Below are 19,030 nucleotides of genomic sequence, written 5' to 3'. Positions count from 1 at the left end.
TCGACATTTTGCCACAAATCTCACAGTATCGGACTTAAATGTTTCATACTCAAAACCATTTTTATGTGCACCCCTCTGAACTAGAACTTGCATGGCTACCTTAGTTCTGAATTCTTGACCCTTAACCAAATCGAGACCATTATCCCATTCTTCTTCTACTGCTGTCGTGGCTTCAACTACTGCTCTTGCAGCTTCAACTCCTGCTCTTGCAGCTTCAACTCCTGCTCTTGCAGCTTCTTCTTCCACTCTTGCTTCTTTTTCCTTCAAACCCATGCTCCAAATTCTCATGCATCTCAATGTCTTCATGTTGTTTGGCTGTGTAAAGCGCGACCACGCCATCCATCTCATGATCCTGATCACTTCCATCTTCCTCGGTCCCATCAGAAAGACCAACATATCTATCATCAGTTTCATCATCATCTCCATCAGAAAGACCAACATAGGTATCATCAGTTTCAGTAACATCTCCTGAAAGTGACATACCACCATATGTATCATCCATGTCGTTGCAGATCTCCACATGTAAAACACTTCTACATTTATCATGATTTACTTGCATGAGATAACCCAAAACGTCTTCATCACACCAAATATATGATGGCTTGTTTAAGTAACTAATCTTCACCATCCAATCTCCATTTGCGTTAATCTTTCTGCATATACTCTCAACCAATTCAGAATACGTAATCTCTTCCACAGCTGTCTTCATCACTAGAGTGTGAATTTCTTCTTCTCCCGAGATCCATCTTCTCTCACCCCCATATTTGATGTAACTTCCTCCGTAATCAAAACATATGATTGTAATAAGAGAGGCAATAGATTACCTGAAACAAAAATTATGATTAGTTAACCGTTTAAAGAATCTAAGATGTCCAAGATCTTTGATACATACTTGATTTAGTAATACAAGTTCTAGCTTAGTAGTACTAGTCATTCCAGTAGTTTCTATAAATTTTCACTTTTGTTGATTTAACCCTTTTAACTGACCAACGCGGTATTTTACAACGCACAATATCGTCAACCAATATTGTAATGCATTATTTAGCTTTAAAACAGTGAAAAATTAGAAAAAATATACAAAATAGTCCTCAAACATCATTTTCAGACCAATATACCTAAAACATTAATCTTTCATCGGTTTAAGTCTGTTTAATCAACAAATAACGTGTTACAAAACCCACATTATCGTCTAACACCATTTTTATGTTTTTCCTATCAAAATCGTGTTAAAAAAAAAAGAGAACCTTCTTCAAAATTTATTTTCCTTTTTCTTTGAAAACTTTCACGATTTTTACAGCTAAGTTTTTATTTTTTTTGTTACTCATAACATATGGAACATAAGTAGTATATTAGTATGAAAATTTCATGAAAAAATCGTACCAAATTTCGTCAAAAGAACCTTCAAAAAACGCCAATGGAACTTGAAGGGGAAGAAGCATTCGCATGTGGTTGGAAAAAATGGAGAAAGATCTGAGAAAAATGAACTGATGGACAGCTGTGGAAAGGAAAAAGGTAGATGGGGTGTGGGATCGTTTGTTAGGTGTCCAATTAATTATGGACTTTATGTGGGATGAGGGGTCCGCTTTTTATTTTTAAAATTAAAAATCAGGTGTGGAATCAGCGAGAAATAAATAATAATATAATAGTTGAAGATAATAAAGAGATGGGAAATATGATAGGGTATTTAGAAATGAAATGGGGTAATAAGAATACAAAATTTCCACAGGCAATATAGGAGGTGATTGGTAGTTGCTGTAGGTGCTGTCCACAACCCTATTTATTTCTACAACACTAAATTCAGAGCAATCATGCTTTAATTTTTTTTTTGAAACCACAACTCGTGAAATAACCTACAGTTGTACAAGTGCTCTGCAGAGCCAAATATCCAAAGCAATTGTTTAGTATTTTCCATAAAATTCTACAACAATAAAATCTAAAGCCACAGCAAAAAAATCTATAGATTTTTTTCTACAGCAAAAATTTTAAAGCTACAGCCATTACCAATCGGATCCATACGTTACTTTCCAAAAAATTTGACATCTTATGATATGTTATTATTCGCATCCTAACACTATAGGGCAGTTTATGCTACTCAGACACTTTCTCTTTCCCCAATACACGTTTCATTTCTTCTAGTAACTGAAATCTAACTAAATCTCAACTAAACAATAAAATCTTAGTTTTATATTATTTTATATTCTTTTCTCTTTCTTCTTCGTCTTTTTCCTTCTAAGCTTTCTATTTGTTTTTAAATTAGAATATGATTCTTTATATTGTTTTTTCAAAAGAACTTCATAATTATATGATCTATGTTGTTTTATCTATCTTTTAAGATAGGTCAAGGCATATTTCCGATGATAATGTAACAGAGACATATATGATAACAACATCAATGGAAGAAACGTAATCAACTTTGGTGTAGTGACGACGGAGACATAGACGATGGTGGAAACGTTTGTAGACGATGCAAAAGACCCATCATCCACCATATATTGTACCCGGCTATAATGATATTCATCCACCAGGACCACCATCGTTCCTTCACATGTGACACCGCCAAGAGATTAGGGTTCCTCCACCATATTCGTGTTTTAGCTCCTCCTTATTCGTCGAGATTTATTTTCCTTGTGACAGTTTTTCGTCTCTGATGCGCTTTCAACTATCACGAAAGCTTGAGGACAACTATGGATAATTTTAGCTTTTTGCAAGTCTTATCCCATGTTTTTCATCATTTCGATTTTGATCACAAACTCTTTAAACACACATATTGCTTTAAAAATTTGACTCTAAACTTCCAAATTTGCATTTTTATCCAATGCGATATACAAATAAACAAATGCATGCAATATATACACCTAAATGAAACCTAATATGATCAAAATGAACTATAACAAGATACTCAAAATCATTTGAATCATCAGATATCATAACTTGTGGAGTCTATAAAAAAACCAGTGTACATGTGATTTTTTATAAAAACAAATTTGTACATGTGGACATTGATAACGAAGGTCATCTTATCTCACTATGTTCAAAAATAATGAAGAAAACATATCACGAATTCATGGGGTACTGCTCTAGGTTGGAAGGCCTATATGTTTAGTGTTTATGTACATAAGAATAGTGAAATTATCTAATATGTGTATATTATTGTACAAGTTAAATAGTGTACATATGAATTATTGTACATGTGGATAATGAAATATTTGCTACATGGTATAGTGTACACAACAAATGGCTTTTAAAATTACATTTTTATTTCTTTTGTACATTCTGTAAAACTTGAACAGTATGTTTGTGTTACAGATTTCATTTCTTCTGTACATTTATGATTTAAATTATTTAAATTATCAACATTGTTCTCTTTGTCTTTTATCATAGTGTACATGTCCATAAGCACATTTACCTTATAGGGCACTGCTCTAGGTTGGAAGGTCTATATGTTTAATGTTTATGTACATAGGAGTAGTGAAATTATCTAATATGTGTATATGTACAAGTTAAATAGTGTACATATGAATTATTGTACATGTGGATAATGAAATATTTGTTACATGGTATAGTGTACATAACAAATGGCTTTTAAAATTATAGTTTTATTTGTTTTGTATATTCTGTAAAACATGAGCAGTGTCTTTGTGTTATTTTTAGAGTTATTTTCATTGTAGGGCAGTTTTGAGTTTTTTATTACACTATAGGGCAGTTATTACTCCTAAGGTAGTTTTTTCAAACTACAAGCTAACTATTTCTTAACCACGTGCATTCTTGAAACTAAATGGGTCCTACAATTTTTGTTTTCTTTTTCTCTGTAACACAGAAACAACTTTTCTCTTTGTTATAATGGTTTTAATGGATAAAGAAGATGAATATAAAGAAGCTGAGCGGTCGTCACCTAGACAAAATCTCCATTTTTTTTATATGAACAAAGCTCTTGCCGCATAAACTTCTCGTCTTCTCCTACTTCGCCTAAGCCTAGATCTGCCGTAGTCTTCCTTGTCATCTCCTCCGACACTTTATTCATCTCGTAATCTCTTCCTTTGCGTTTCAACAACATTTCCGGCGTCGCTACCTCATCTCTCTCACTGTCACGACACTGTAGAAGCTCGAGAACATCAATGGCCACTTTTGTTTTTTTTGCACTATTGTCCTTAACGTTTTGTATAATTTTGTTTTTAACCCAAAACTTATTAAATTGTGCACTTTTGGTCCTTAACATTTCCAAAATGTTTCTTTGATTTATTTCAAAATTAACCAATTATATACTACAACCCTCTGTTAATGAAATTAAGAAATATATGCACATAATTAAATGCATTGGAAAAGAAATTAAATGAACTAAAATAAAAACTAAAAATCATTAGATATGAATAAAACACAAAATCATGTATGCACCAAGTGTCATGTACACCATTTTCAATTTGACTTGATCTATTTATTATGTATTTTGGTATTTTTTTTAAGTATGTGTACAACTTATTAACATATATTGCCTCATTTTCAATGTACATGTGTACACATTACAAAGTGTACACAAAACAACATGTCCATTTTTCTTAAACTTCTAATTTGTTCAAGTTTATACACGTGTACACATCACAAAGTGTACACACATGTCGTTTGTTATTCTTGCTCAAAAACAAAAATTGGTCTTACATATGGGTGTCTATGCATCGGTATACACGTAGACAAAAATATACAAGTGAATCATTGTATATGATAGTAAAATCTGTGTGTACACACGGGCATCATATGGTTGTACACACTTTGAAACTTGCAATTAGGTAGTGTGATACAAGTCAATCCATTGTACATGCTAGTAAAATTATACAAGTAAATCATTGTACATAATAGTAAAATTATCCAATTAGGTAGTGTGATATTATGGTAATGTGTACACATATTTCTGCTATCTCACTTCTTCTTTTTTGATCGAAAAGGTGGGATTATAGAATAAAAAACTCGTGAAAGGTCACACAGTTGCTAGTACATCCAAAGATAGAGGGTACAAGGCTGATTTAGCTAAAGCATCCTTCCATATTTGCTAAATGCGGAATAAAATGGTACGAGATAGATCCACATTTTACATATCTCACTTCTAAGTCGAAGTACACGTCTTGAAACTTGTAGATCAAGATGAGTAATTTCATGCCATGGTAAAAATGTATACATATTGCTACAATTATACTTCAAAGAAGAATAACTTTCACCTCTTAAAGCCAAACAACGGTACACATTTGAATTATGTCATACATTACCCAAATCATATATAGATGAGATGTGATTCATTTTAATTTGGTTGTTGCGGAGATGAGAAGATTATAGCTAGTAAAAGTACAAATCTCATTTGAAATTTCCACAAGTACAATGTTTTAGTGATATATATGTGTACATCATTTTACATATCCACATGTACAAAAGGGTGTGTGCGATCTGGTGTACATCGGTTTACATATCCACATATACAGAAGCGTGTTCAGCCTTTCTTCCTTACATATTGTCCACCTAAATGAATTCTTCATGTGAAGATAAAACAAAACAAAAAAAAAGTGTGTATGAATTGACTGAACAAATGTAAAAAGATTGCAGAATTTAATTATCATGATTAACATGTTTGAGCCAAATTCAGAAGAAAAAAATATGTGTATCTGTAAATATTTGGGGCCAAAATCATGACTAATCAAAAGCTAAAATACCAAATGGCAGTAAGAAGAAAGTCGGATCAATCATGTTCAACGATTGCGACTAAACATATATTGATCAAGAATGAACTCTGGTGTGATTCGCCGGCGGTCACAAAGTAGGAGCAAAGCTCAAAGGCGGAGAAGAAGACTTATACAGTGCTCTCACAGTGGCTTGGAGCTTTGATTATGGTGGATAGGAGCTTCATGGCGGTTTCAATCGTGGAGGAAGAGAGCTTCTACTAGGAATTTATCGATTCTTCTCCTCGCTAGAATCATGGAGGAGGAGAGCTTAGTCATCTACATTAAAGTCTTCACCGTTGACGTCGCCGTCGTATACGCCACTGTTACACCGACACCAGAAATATAGCTTGACATATCTTAAAAGATAGATTGAGTAATGGAGACAATGATTAAATACCGATCTTCTTTTAAAATATAACTGAAGAATCAGATTTTAATTTAGTAAAAATGAAGCATTTGGGAAGAGGAAGACGAAGAAGAAACATAGAGGGTTCCACTTTGTCTATGGTGAGTTTTAATCATTAAATTAATAAATGAATGAATGAGTGTGGTTAAATCCCAAAAAAAAATACATATTAAATATATTTAGCGTATGACAGTTGGTTACAAAGTTATTGAGTTAGTTTCTAACTGAAAATAGGTGAAAAATTTACACTAAAAGACAGTTTACTAGTTTATTATTTCACTCTAAGACACTTTCAACTACCAACACACTTTTTCTCTTATCTCAACACCTTCTCTCCTTTTCCTAACATATGAAATCTCATTACTACCCTTTTCCATTATGTATCTTTGAAATATAACAAAAATACAAAAAAACAATCATGTGGACATAAATCAATCTCTTTACTCTCTCTCTTTCCTTATCTCTTAAAAAAAATTCTTGTCTTTCTCATACAATTTTTTTTTTCTGTAAAACAAATCATGCTAAGAAGAAAATAAAGATTATGATGAAGATACAAAATACATGACGATAGAGTTCAATTTTGCAATCCTTAGTCGGCCTCAAATAGAACCAGTAGAAAAATAAGATGAGGAAAGAGACGATGACAGAGTTGATGATGAAAACGGCGACGACAGTGAGAACAAAACGACGACGGCAAGGATGACGAAGGTGAATGTGAGGTATGACTGAGATAATAAGTTTGTATGGAATCATCGGCATCAACGTTTGGAATCCTAGACTCAACTTCCACCGTGGATTTAACCATCGTTCCGGTGATGGATAAATAACTCCGATGAACTCGGTTTATGCCTATGGTTGCTTCCTTATAATTTCAATGAAGCGGTTATGACTGAACTGAAATCTACTGAGTTCTTGTATTCTGATTAAAATTTCAGCGAAGCAGTTATGACTGAACTGAACAACGACTCCGGTTGTCATCGTTGAAGGTGTAAAGATTTGTAATTTTTGAATGCACATACCCGTCTTTGTGAATTACACAGATCATTGTTTGGTTTGTAATCAGTGTACATGTAGATTTTTTAAACTGATGTACATGTGGACAGTCAAACATTGTATACACATGGATAGTTAAAAGTTGTAATGAAAATTTAAGAAGGATTATTATCAAAGATTTTATATTTATCTTTCGTCTCTTCATGTGTTTTCACTTATCAACATCTATACTGCTGCAAAATAGTATTCCACATGTATACATAATTCTCAGTATCCACATGTACATTTATGTGTACAAGAGAGTAAATGATGGACAATGATTTGGCGTTGCAATGAATATTAACATTTGACAATCTAACACACACGTATGAAAGCGTTTGAATTTTTACATATATACTGACAAATACCATCGACATGTAAATATATATTTGACTATCCCTGTTTACACAATGTTTGATTGTCCACGTGTATATCAGTTTAAGAAAGAGACGTAAGATAAATATAAAATCTTTGATAATAATCATTCTTAAACTTTCATTACAACTTTTCACTTATATGAAGCAAAGAAAGTCCTCACTACGGTTTGTCCAAGAAAAAAAAATCCTCGCTATGCATGTGAAAAGCCCCATTTTTTTCTCCTTCTTAGCAACATAGATCGAATTGGATACGAAACTTTCTATATCAAAACAAAATTGGATGAGTCAGATGGAAAAACTTGTATTTTATTAAGTTATTTACAACTATTACACCATAAATAAATATGATTGAATCAAGTCTTGAAGACTAAACATCAGTGTACATGTGTACATCAACGTGCAGGCGTACATGTGGACATCTATGAGTACTTGTACATATAAACACTTGCAAACAAAGAATACGAGTGTTTATTTACTTGGACAATGCTTCTCCTATAAAACTTATCAAACTAAAACAGACCAAAGCTTCTTACTAAGCCAACTTCAATGTTGTATATCTCTCATACAGAATGGATATCCATTTTTGGTCGATGCGCCACAACCATCAGTTGTCATCAGCGTTTGTGGTTGGCACGCCACCGCCATCAGAATCCAACAAACACCATCGTCTACTACACTTCCCCCTCTCATCGTCATCATTCATGTATTTACTTTTCTTCACTTTCACATTCTTCTCTATCACCAAATCGTCATCTCTCCCCTCATTCCTCTCTATCACCAAATCTTTGTCTTTAACTAACTACAATGACTTCTTACCCTCCTCATCTTATACGCTGCTTTTCTCCAACATCAGTTATTCTCTCATGTCAATTATTTTTCCACATCTGCAACTTTTACATATTTTGTGCTACCATTGGAGTTGCATCGATTCTTTTTTCCACCACCTTTTTTGTTTTGTTATTAATATTCATAGATAAAGTAGAGTAAAGTTACTTTTAATTTGTGTGGTTCAGCTTAAAACAATCAAATAAAATACATTTAAAATTAAAATTAAGTGAGACACAACACTCACGTGACTTAAAAAAAAGAAAAGGTAAAGAGAATGTTTGTTGTATGTGGGGGTAATGGTGTCTTTCACCACCCAAAAACTACCTTAGTAGTGGGAAGTGCTCTTGAGTGTAATAAAAACTTAGAAAGTGTCTATTTGTGAAAATAACTCAAAATAGGTTTGGTTAGAAAAAAATACCTTAGTAGCATAAAATGTCTTACTATGTAATAATAAACTCAAAACTGCCTTATGGTGTAATTCTTTCATTATTTTACAATCTAAGACACCTGTGGCTACTAAGACACTTTTTATGTCTTTTCCCAACCAAATCACATGTGAAAGTCTATTTTACGGGTTTCATTTATTTTGTACATTTATGATTTAAATTATTTAAATTATCAACATTATTCACTTTGTATTTTATCATAGTGTACATGTCCATAAGCACATTTGCTTTATAGTTTCCATCTGCACATTTGCCTCATAGTGTACGTGTGCATTTGTGATGTATTTCTGCATTTGTGAAACATAACTTGTTTGGTCCACAAGTGAACTAATGTACATGTAAGTTTTTGGGAATCTATGTACACGTGGACAATGAAAATTATGTATACATGTTTGATAATTATGTTACACGTTTGCATTTTTTTGGTACACATGTACCTCACATTTTTAATGTGTACATGTACACCCACAGAAGGGCAATCTTGTAATTTTATATATCTTCTTCTTCTTCAACATTTCTCTTTCTACATAGCTTGCAGCCCTTTTTGTTTTCAGACATAAATCACCATTTTCTGGACGATTTGCTTTGATTCAACCTCGTTTCTTTATTATTATCATTCAAATAGGATAGATCCTTGATATAACATAGGATTTTAGACTCAAATCACTTAACGTAGATGATTTTGAACTGAGATTGGTGGCCAAAAAAGAGTCTACAATCAAATGGAAGATGATAAAAGTGAATCTTGGATGAAAGGAAGATAAACCATTATATGAGAAAGTTAACCCAAAAAAATCAAAAAAGCAAACAAAAAAAGTTCACAGTTTTTTTACGTTTTTTGGTGGATTTCAAATTTTAAGGAATTTAATACAAAAGCAAAAAAAAAAAACTCTTGTGGTTACATTTAGTTAGGGGCATAGATAACGAAAAACTAACTAAATATATAAGAATGACAAAAAAGGGTTTATGGCTGCTCTTTTTCTAGGGTTAACTATGTCTTTAACCACAAAAAATTACCCAAATAGGAAAAACTGTTTTTTTGTGTAATAAAAACTCAAAAACTGCCCTGCCGTGTAAAAAACTCTAATCATTACTCTAGAGAAGGGATGATTTGTTAGATGGTCGGGGCCCATAGCGAGCTTATCGCACATTAAAATATTATCTGAGCTGATAAATGGCACGCAGCCCTAGGTTTCATTTCGTCGCCACACGCCTCTCTCTTGTCTTCAGTCGTCAGATTCGCCTCCTCCATGATCGTCTTCATCTGATTCAGCCCCTAATATCATTATCCTTATCTTCCTCAACCATCTGCATCGGAAAGTGTGATTTGATATTTTCGTCATGTATAAAAACGCATTTTCCTCCATCCTTCGAGCTGCTTCCGCTCGCTCCTTCCGATCCTCATTAACTCTTTCCTCCTCCGCCGCATCTCCTTGTTCTCTTCTCGGCCAGAGATCTTTTGCTACTTCCTCTCCCGCTTTCCGTTCACTTCCTCGCTGGAGCCATTGCCTTCACTCCAGACCTTCTCCGTTTTGCCTTAGCTCTCAGATCAGAACTGCTTCCCCCGTTTTAGACCGACTTGAGAGGAACTTCTCTTCCATGGGTAAATAATTTCTTTCTTCATCTCTATCCGATCACGGATCTAGCTTCGATTTTGCGATCTTAAGGAGTTTCGATCTGTCATTTTTTCAGCGTCAGAGCATCATCCATTTAAGGGTATCTTCACGACCCTTCCTAAGCCTGGTGGTGGCGAATTCGGAAAGTTCTACAGCTTGCCTGCTCTCAACGATCCAAGGATTGGTAAAATATTAATCTCTATCAACGATTTGATTGATTCACTTGCTCTAATTTCATTTCGTTGTGTTGCAGAAAAACTGCCTTACTCTATCAGGATTCTTCTTGAATCTGCGATTCGTAACTGTGATAACTTCCAGGTTACCAAGGAAGATGTTGAGAAGATTATCGACTGGGAAAAGACTTCTCCTAAACAAGTCGAGATTTCGTTCAAGCCGGCTCGTGTTCTTCTCCAGGACTTTACTGGAGTACCAGCTGTTGTTGACCTTGCTTGTATGCGTGATGCTATGAACAAGCTGGGCAGTGATTCCAACAAAATCAACCCCTTGGTACCTTCTTTTTCTTTTTAAAGGTTTTATGCTTTGGCTTCTGGATTTCTTACGTGGGCCATGTCTCCCAGGTTCCGGTAGATCTTGTGATTGACCATTCTGTTCAAGTTGATGTTGCTCGTTCCGAGAATGCTGTGCAAGCAAACATGGAGCTTGAGTTCCAGAGGAACAAAGAGAGGTTTGCCTTCCTTGGGTTCTACTGCCTTCCAGAACATGTTTGTTGTGCCTCCTGACTCTGGTATTGTGCATCAGGTAACTCTTTTGCAGTTTGCAAGTCCCATGTTTTTGGTTCTTTATACATATACATATTCTTTTTAACCTCACATTTCCAGTGTATTCAACCGTTGCCTTTATTTTGTTTTCCTTTTGTTCATTTTTGAGTGGATTTTCTCTCAGTTTAACCCCGTTCTGAAAAATTCAAGTCAATCTGGAATATCTTGGAAGAGTTGTTTTCAACACGCAAGGCGTTCTCTACCCACACAGCGTGGTTGGAAATGATTCACATACAACTATGATCGATGGCTTGGGAGTTGCTGGATGGGGAGTTGGAGGCATTGAAGCTGAGGCGACAATGCTTGGCCAGGTAAATTATTGAATATTAACATCAGCCATGGCCACTTCTTATGTTTGTGGATCTAGAACTACTTTACTTAATATAGATTAGATAACAAAATTTTGTGACTCTTTTGCTCGAATTTAGTGATGTTTAACCTTCCTTCTGTTGATCACTCTTTTTTATTTAACAGCCCATGAGTATGGTATTGCCTGGTGTTGTTGGATTCAAACTGTCCGGGAAAATGCGAAATGGTGTTACAGCGACTGATTTGGTCTTAACAGTAACTCAAATACTTAGGAAGCATGGCGTTGTTGGAAAGTTTGTTGAGTTTTATGGTAATCTATTGCCTAGTAAACTCAAGTGCTTAGCTCCTTCTTGATAGACATGTATTTGTTGGAGAATCAAAGTCTTTTTCTTCTTCTTAGGTGATGGTATGAGTAGGCTATCCCTCGCTGACAGGGCTACAATTGCCAATATGTCTCCTGAGTATGGTGCGACCATGGGCTTCTTCCATGTGGATCATGTGACCCTGCAGTATCTCAAATTGACTGGAAGAAGTGATAAGACCGTGAGTCTGGTGGCTTCAATCGTCCTGGGTATATTCATTCATTTATCTTGGCTGATATAATGCTTTCATTTCAGGTGGCCATGATTGAAGCATATCTTCGGGCAAACAATATGTTTGTTGACTACAATGAGGTAAATCAGCCTTATCTTTTACATGCTTGGGGTTATATAGGTTTTCAACTGCTTTCTGGGTCTTATATGATTTCTTTTACTTTGTGAAAAAACTCAGCCTCAGCAAGAGCGGGCAAACTCGTCATATCTAGAACTGAACCTGGACAATTTTAAACCTTGCATTTCTGGACCAAAGCGGTACGTCTTTTGTTGGTTTCTGTAATCGCCAAGTGTATAATACACTGTGTATTGCTTGATTACTTGGTCAAACCATCTTATTGATATCTACTTTGCAGGCCACATGATCGTGTTCCTTTGAAGGAAATGAAAGCTGACTGGAATTCATGCCTCGACAATAAAGTTGGATTCAAGGTATGCAACTAAAGCTTCGTTATGTGGAGGTCTTATTTCTTTAGCACCTACTTGGCTTCTGTTCCACATTGTGGATGCCACTGTTTATTTATGTATTGTGCTTTACATTTTCTGCAGGGTTTTGCTATCCCTAAAGAGACACAAGAAAAAGTGGCAAACTTTTCTTTCAACGGAAAACCAGCAGAGATAAAACATGGAAGTGTGGTGATTGCTGCGATCACAAGCTGTACTAATACATCAAACCAAAGTGTCATGCTTGGTGCTGGCCTTGTTGCCAAAAAGGCTTGTGACCTTGGCCTACAGGTTGGCTTCAGTCACTAGATCAAATTAGACATCTATCTGATGGCTTGACTTTTGTAATCCTTTGTAAAAAATTGCCTCTCTAGGTCAAGCCTTGGATAAAGACAAGTCTTGCGCCAGGCTTAGGAGTTGTTACAAAATACTTATTAAAGAGGTACGTCGTAGTGTTTTCAAGTTTTTTTGTTGTTAAGCTTGATTCTTGATTCAGTGTGGGAAACCTGTAGTTGACATTACACTCTATGCAGTGGACTGCAAGAATATCTGAATCAGTAGGGTTTCAATATTGTCGGCTATGGCTGCACTACATGCATTGGTAACTCTGGAGAAACTAATGAATCAGTGGGAGTTGCTATCACAGAAAATGGTATTCACAACTAAGACTTTCTTTGGACTTAATACCTTTTTATATCTAATTTGGGTGGCTAATTTCTTATTTGCTTATTGTTATACATTGTGGCGGCTGCTGTGCTTTCCGAAAACAGGAACTTTGAGGGTCGTGTTCATCCACTAACAAGAGCCAACTACCTTGCATCTCCTCCTTTGGTTGTTGCGTACGCTCTTGCTGGAACGGTAATAAATCGCATGAACTTGTCAAAATTCAACCTACACTTCTGTATGTTATAATGACACATGATCCATCATCACATTGCTAATTTAACTTCTTCGTTTTTTCTTATTTCCCAGGTTAACATTGACTTTGAAACGGAGCCCATTGGCACTGGAAAGAATGACAAGGAAGCTTCTTAAGGGATATCTGGCCAACCACGGAAGAAATTGCTGAGGTATGTACTCAACTCACAACCAGAGAACAAAACTTCCCTCTGGTACAGGATTATAAATCGAGTATTTCCACATATGGATCAGGTGGTTCAATCGAGTGTTTTGCCAGACATGTTCCGAGCAACATATGAGTCGATCACCAAGGGTAACCCGATGTGGAATGAGCTGTATGTTCCTGAAAATACCCTCTATTCATGGGATCCTAAGTCAACTTACATTCACGAGCCACCATACTTTAAGGACATGACCATGGATACTCCAGGTCCACACAGTGTGAAGGATGCTTACTGTCTGCTCAACTTTAGTGACAGTATCACCACTGATCACATCTTGCCAACTGGGAACATCCAGAAGGACAGTCCCGCTGCAAAGTATCTCATGGAGCGTGGCGTTGATCGCAAGGACTTCAATTCATATGGAAGTCGCCGTGGAAATGATGAAATAATGGCCAGAGGCACTCTTGCTAACATCCGTATCGTTAATAAGCTCATGAATGGGGAAGTTGGCCCTAAGACCGTTCACATTCCTTCTGGAGAGAAGCTCTATGTTTTCGACGCATCCATGGTTTGTCTTTTGTTTCATCTAACCAAAATTTTTATTATTTAGTGTCTCCTTATCATAATATCTATTGTATTATCAGAGGTACAAGTCATCTGGTGAAGACACAATTATTCTAGCTGGAGCCGAGTATGGAAGTGGTAGCTCACGTGATTGGGCTGCTAAGGGACCTATGCTACAGGTTTTTGTAGAACCCGCTTGTATTTAGATTTACAGCCACTAACTAAGACAAACTAAGTTTGGATTTTCCAGGGCGCTAAAGTGGTGATAGCAAAGAATTTTGAGAGGATTCACCGAAGCAACTTGGTTGGAATGGGAATCATTCCGTTGTGTTTTAAGTCCGGTGAAGATGCAGACTCACTGGGATTGACGGGTCACGAACGCTACACGATTCACCTCCCGACAGATATATAAAAGATAAGACCTGGACAAGATGTTACCGTTACTACCGACAACGGAAAGTCTTTCACTTGCACAGTCCACTTTGACACTGAGGTAAGTAAAATTGAAAACTCAGTTTCCAAAACCTTTTATGATATGTGAACTAATTAATGGTGTATATGTGTAGGTGGAACTGGCATACTTCAACCATGGAGGCATTCTTCCATATGTCATCGGAAACTTGAGCAAGCAGTAGTGAGCGGTGAAAGGAACTGACACAAATCTTTTTTTTTTAATAAAGAGAATAGGATCTTTACGATCTGTTTTTCAAATGTCATTTTGAAAAAAGGCAGATAAGTCTGTCGATGATAGGTGAAAAGGTGGAATGATCTATCTCCTGCAATATGCGGGTTTTTTTCTACAGTTTCAGTTGTTATTTTACTTGTATTGCTCCCTAAAATTTGTGCAACTTGCAAGGGCTGGGTATATTATTTTGGGAAATAATAAAAAACGAGTGTCTTGAATACGATCTTCTTATACTCTATTAGTGGAAAATGTTGCAAAGATTTTACCTTGTTGTGTTTAGTGTACTCACTTTTTTTCGGTCAACTTCATTTTCTAAACAAAAGTACAACGGCCTAGTGATTGAGCCAGGATACTATTATTATGTGCCTAATCAATTAAGTCAATTTCAAACATTTTCTTTTAACAATGAAACACCGAATGCTTGATAATGGGTGTATACCACCGAATGTTCAACGATGAAGAACATTACCGAATATTTAACAATAGGACACATCACCAAATATTCAATAGGATATACTACCAAATGGTCAATAATGTAGCACACCTACAAATGCTAAACAATGGACCAATCCACCAAATACTTCATAGCGGAGGCTTACACCAAATTTTCACCAAAAATGCTATTCACAAAATTATGAACAAAACTGTCCAATAGGAAAAAGTCCAACTAATGCCCAACATGGTTTTTATGTTGGAAGTCAATAAGAAAGTGTGAGAAATTCGCAACAAAAATTTATTTGATGGTGAACCGTTCACCAATTATTGAACAAACTTCATCATGCGGTCTCGATTTCACGAATTATTTTGAAACTGGTCAGATTTACGTACACCTAAAACTAGATATTTTTCAGTATATAGAGAACTGCACAACGAACTTACACAAATTTAAATGAATATCATTAAAACTACTCAGATGAAGAAGATTAATTTATGCTAGTCGTTTCATTATTACTCTATTTAATATAATATAATAATTTTTATTTTTATTAACTTGTTAAAGATTTAATTTAAATGTTTAACATAAGTTTATATTTATTTATGATTTATTTTTCACTTGTTTAAAATTTTAATCTTTTCGTTATGCCAGTTGCCGTCACAAGGCGTCAACACCTTAGTTACGAAGAAAGAATAGAAATGTGGAATTTAGTAAATGAGCAGTTTACGGAGTTAATAATCAACCAACATTGACTTGCTATTATTGATATTTTGATAGAGCACATGTTCAAACCAATAGAGGTTTGGGATGGATAAATATATGGCGCCGATTACAGCAAGATGTTGCTACTTGTCTTTAGTTGCTAACAGATGTCACTGCCATGTTTCAGAACATTGTTGATACACTGCAAAAAAAATCATGATCTACAACCAGCATTAAATATAAGTATTGAAGAAAGTGAGACCATGTTTGAACATGTGACATTTTGTACCCAAAACAAACATGCTTTATATGAAATACTCATGTTTATATATAAATATGTAGAAATAATGAAGTTCAAAGAGATTTATTTGATATTTGGCCGAGTTTAGAGAAAATTTATCGAAGTTCTTACACCAACTGAATAAATTGACTATGATTATACTAGGTTACTAATAAGATAAGATTTATACCGAGTTCCTGAAATACTTCAAGCAGATCAAACATATTATTCATTTTTGTTGGACCCGTTAGAACTATGGATGGGGTTTATGTATGCGTAAAAGTGAACATGAGTTACAAAAAATGTATTAGAACCAGCATGATAATGCATTTTTGAGCATCATGGTGATGGGATTTAAATACGTTATTGACATTTATATGGAATGGTGCACTAAGATCATGTCACGATACATATGTTTTGGCTATGATACAACAAAGTGATTATGAACTTCCTTTTCCTACACCAGAAAAGTACTATCTCATTGATTATGGCTATCCAAACAAACAAATATTGTTAGCTTCTTATAGATCATCACATAATGGAGATGTGAGATAGCATATGTCCTAGTTAAGCCTATTATCTTGCTCTGAGGGATAAAAAATGGTACAATTAATGTTATACATCTTTGCATTTTGCAGTTGGGAGAACAATTAGAGTTTGGATGAGAAATAGATGATTTATTTCATATTTTCTGGTATATAGTACACACATACAAAACATGGTATTAGCCACAAAGGAATTACATAATTTAATCAAAATCTCAAATTTCTTAAATTTACATTTTTCGAATACAGTGGTAGACACATGAATGAGCAACATATATTTAAAATATGAATTTCGCAACAAGACAAACTCAAGAAAGCACATAGAAAACATATGTTACAAACACGGGATAGTATTGCAAACGATGTTATGGAAAAATCAAGTACTCGATAGTATTTTTCTTTTGTATTTTTTTATATTTTGTTATTTAACATTTAGTTTAGATACATGAATAAAATTTAAAATTTTATTTCAAATAAATTTGTGTTTAAATTTTATAAATAATAATGAAATAATTTACGACATTATTACTAACAATTGATTTTAATTTATGATTATATTATTTAGTTATGTATATATATTTTTTATTATTTAGCTATATTATCTTATTCATACTTCTTTTTGTTTTTTACCAATCAAACAATTATTCAATACCGCATAATATAGTTTTACCTTTCAAACACTATTTTGCACCGCTTATTCAATCAAATCGTATCTATTTCATTTAATATATACATGGACTGTACTTGCTTCGTACTTTAATTCAGTACCATTTATATTACTAAATTTGTTGTTACATTTGAACTCTTATGGTCGATTTTCATTTCCCTTGGTTGCCATCGCGATGTAATCATTGTGACAAGTAGGGTCATGGAAAAAACGTCTGTGTAATGAATAGAAAGGATAAGGAGATGACTACAAGGTCTTCTTCCTCTACAACAAAGCAAGCCACGGAGGATTTGAGTATTACACAGGACACTGAAGGGACAATGAAGAAAGATGGAATACTTGGGATAAATGAGGAGGTTGAGATAGAAAAGGTGGAGAAAGAAGTAGAGGATGGAAGAGATGAAGAAACATGAGAGATTAATGAGAAGGTGGAGTCAGAAAATACAATGAGAGAAGGATTGGAAAGTGGAGAGAAAAAGGCTCCGAGTGAGGCAAGCGAGTGGCTACGGATTTCTCCAGCGAAAGTTGGATGTTCCCCAATGTGATCTGCCCAGAATCAGACAGAGGATATCCATATATCAGCATCGAAATTTTCAGTGCTAAGTGTGGAGGATGAAGAGGAAGGAGAGATAATGGAAGAGATGCAACAGAACACTGAAGATGAAGATACGTTAATAAGAGAAAACATGGATGAGAAAGAAGTAGCAGAAATGTCAGTAACAGAAGACAAGGGAAAAGAGACTAACTACAAAGGCATAAAGAGAAATCAAAAAGAGAAGAAGGCTAAGTCGCATGATGCAAATCCGATTGCTATGGGCACAAGGTCTTCTCGCCGAAAATTTTAAAATGTCGAGTTTCTTTTGGAATGTGCACGGATTCAACAAACAATTGAAACATTTCGTGGTAAAAGAGTGGTTATATAATCAAGAGTTGCAGTTTGGCTGTATATTGGAGACTAGGGTGAAAGAAAAGAAGGCAAGACAAAATATTGGAGTCAGTTTTTAGAGGTTGGTCATCTATGACTAATTATGAATATAGTTAGGGAGTTTGAATATGGTTGGTATAGCGTGATTCAGTTTGTATGACACCGGTTTATAAGACGGATCAGTTAATTACGTGTTCGGTTGCATTGCAAGATGAAGAAGAGCTCTTCTGCACTTTTGTATATGCAAGTAATCAGAGTGAAGGAAGAAAAGAGCTGTGGGAAGACTTATGTTATCATCACAACGATCCTCTTTTTCAACACAAAGCATGGTTGATCATGGGAGATTTTAAGGAAATACCAGAAGGTGAAGAGCACGTGGGGTTCTCAAGTTTAACAAGAGTACCAAATGGAATGAGGGACTTTCAGAAGCTGGTTCTTCACTTTCATCTCACTGACATGGGCTATCAAGGTCCACTATACACTTGGTGTAATAAGAGGGAGGAAGGTTTGATCTGTAAGAAGTTGGATATGGTATTGATGAACGATGTAGCTCTCCATAGATTCACAAATGTTTATTATGTATTTGAACCAGGGGCTGTTCAGACCATATGAGATGTAAGATGCAAGTAT

At 35.0% G+C, this 19,030-nt stretch overlaps 1 pseudogene; it reads left to right on the top strand.

The window, feature by feature from the left end:
• Positions 1-784: 784 nt before the first annotated feature.
• On the top strand, positions 785-15,068 carry LOC103828513 (annotated as a pseudogene).
• The last annotated feature ends 3,962 nt before the right edge of the window (positions 15,069-19,030 follow it).

Source organism: Brassica rapa, chromosome A07 (assembly GCF_000309985.2).
Source record: "Brassica rapa cultivar Chiifu-401-42 chromosome A07, CAAS_Brap_v3.01, whole genome shotgun sequence".
Classification (NCBI taxonomy): domain Eukaryota; kingdom Viridiplantae; phylum Streptophyta; class Magnoliopsida; order Brassicales; family Brassicaceae; genus Brassica; species Brassica rapa.
The sequence above is the reverse complement of the archived record's forward strand: the minus strand, read 5'-3'. Positions and strand labels throughout refer to the sequence as shown.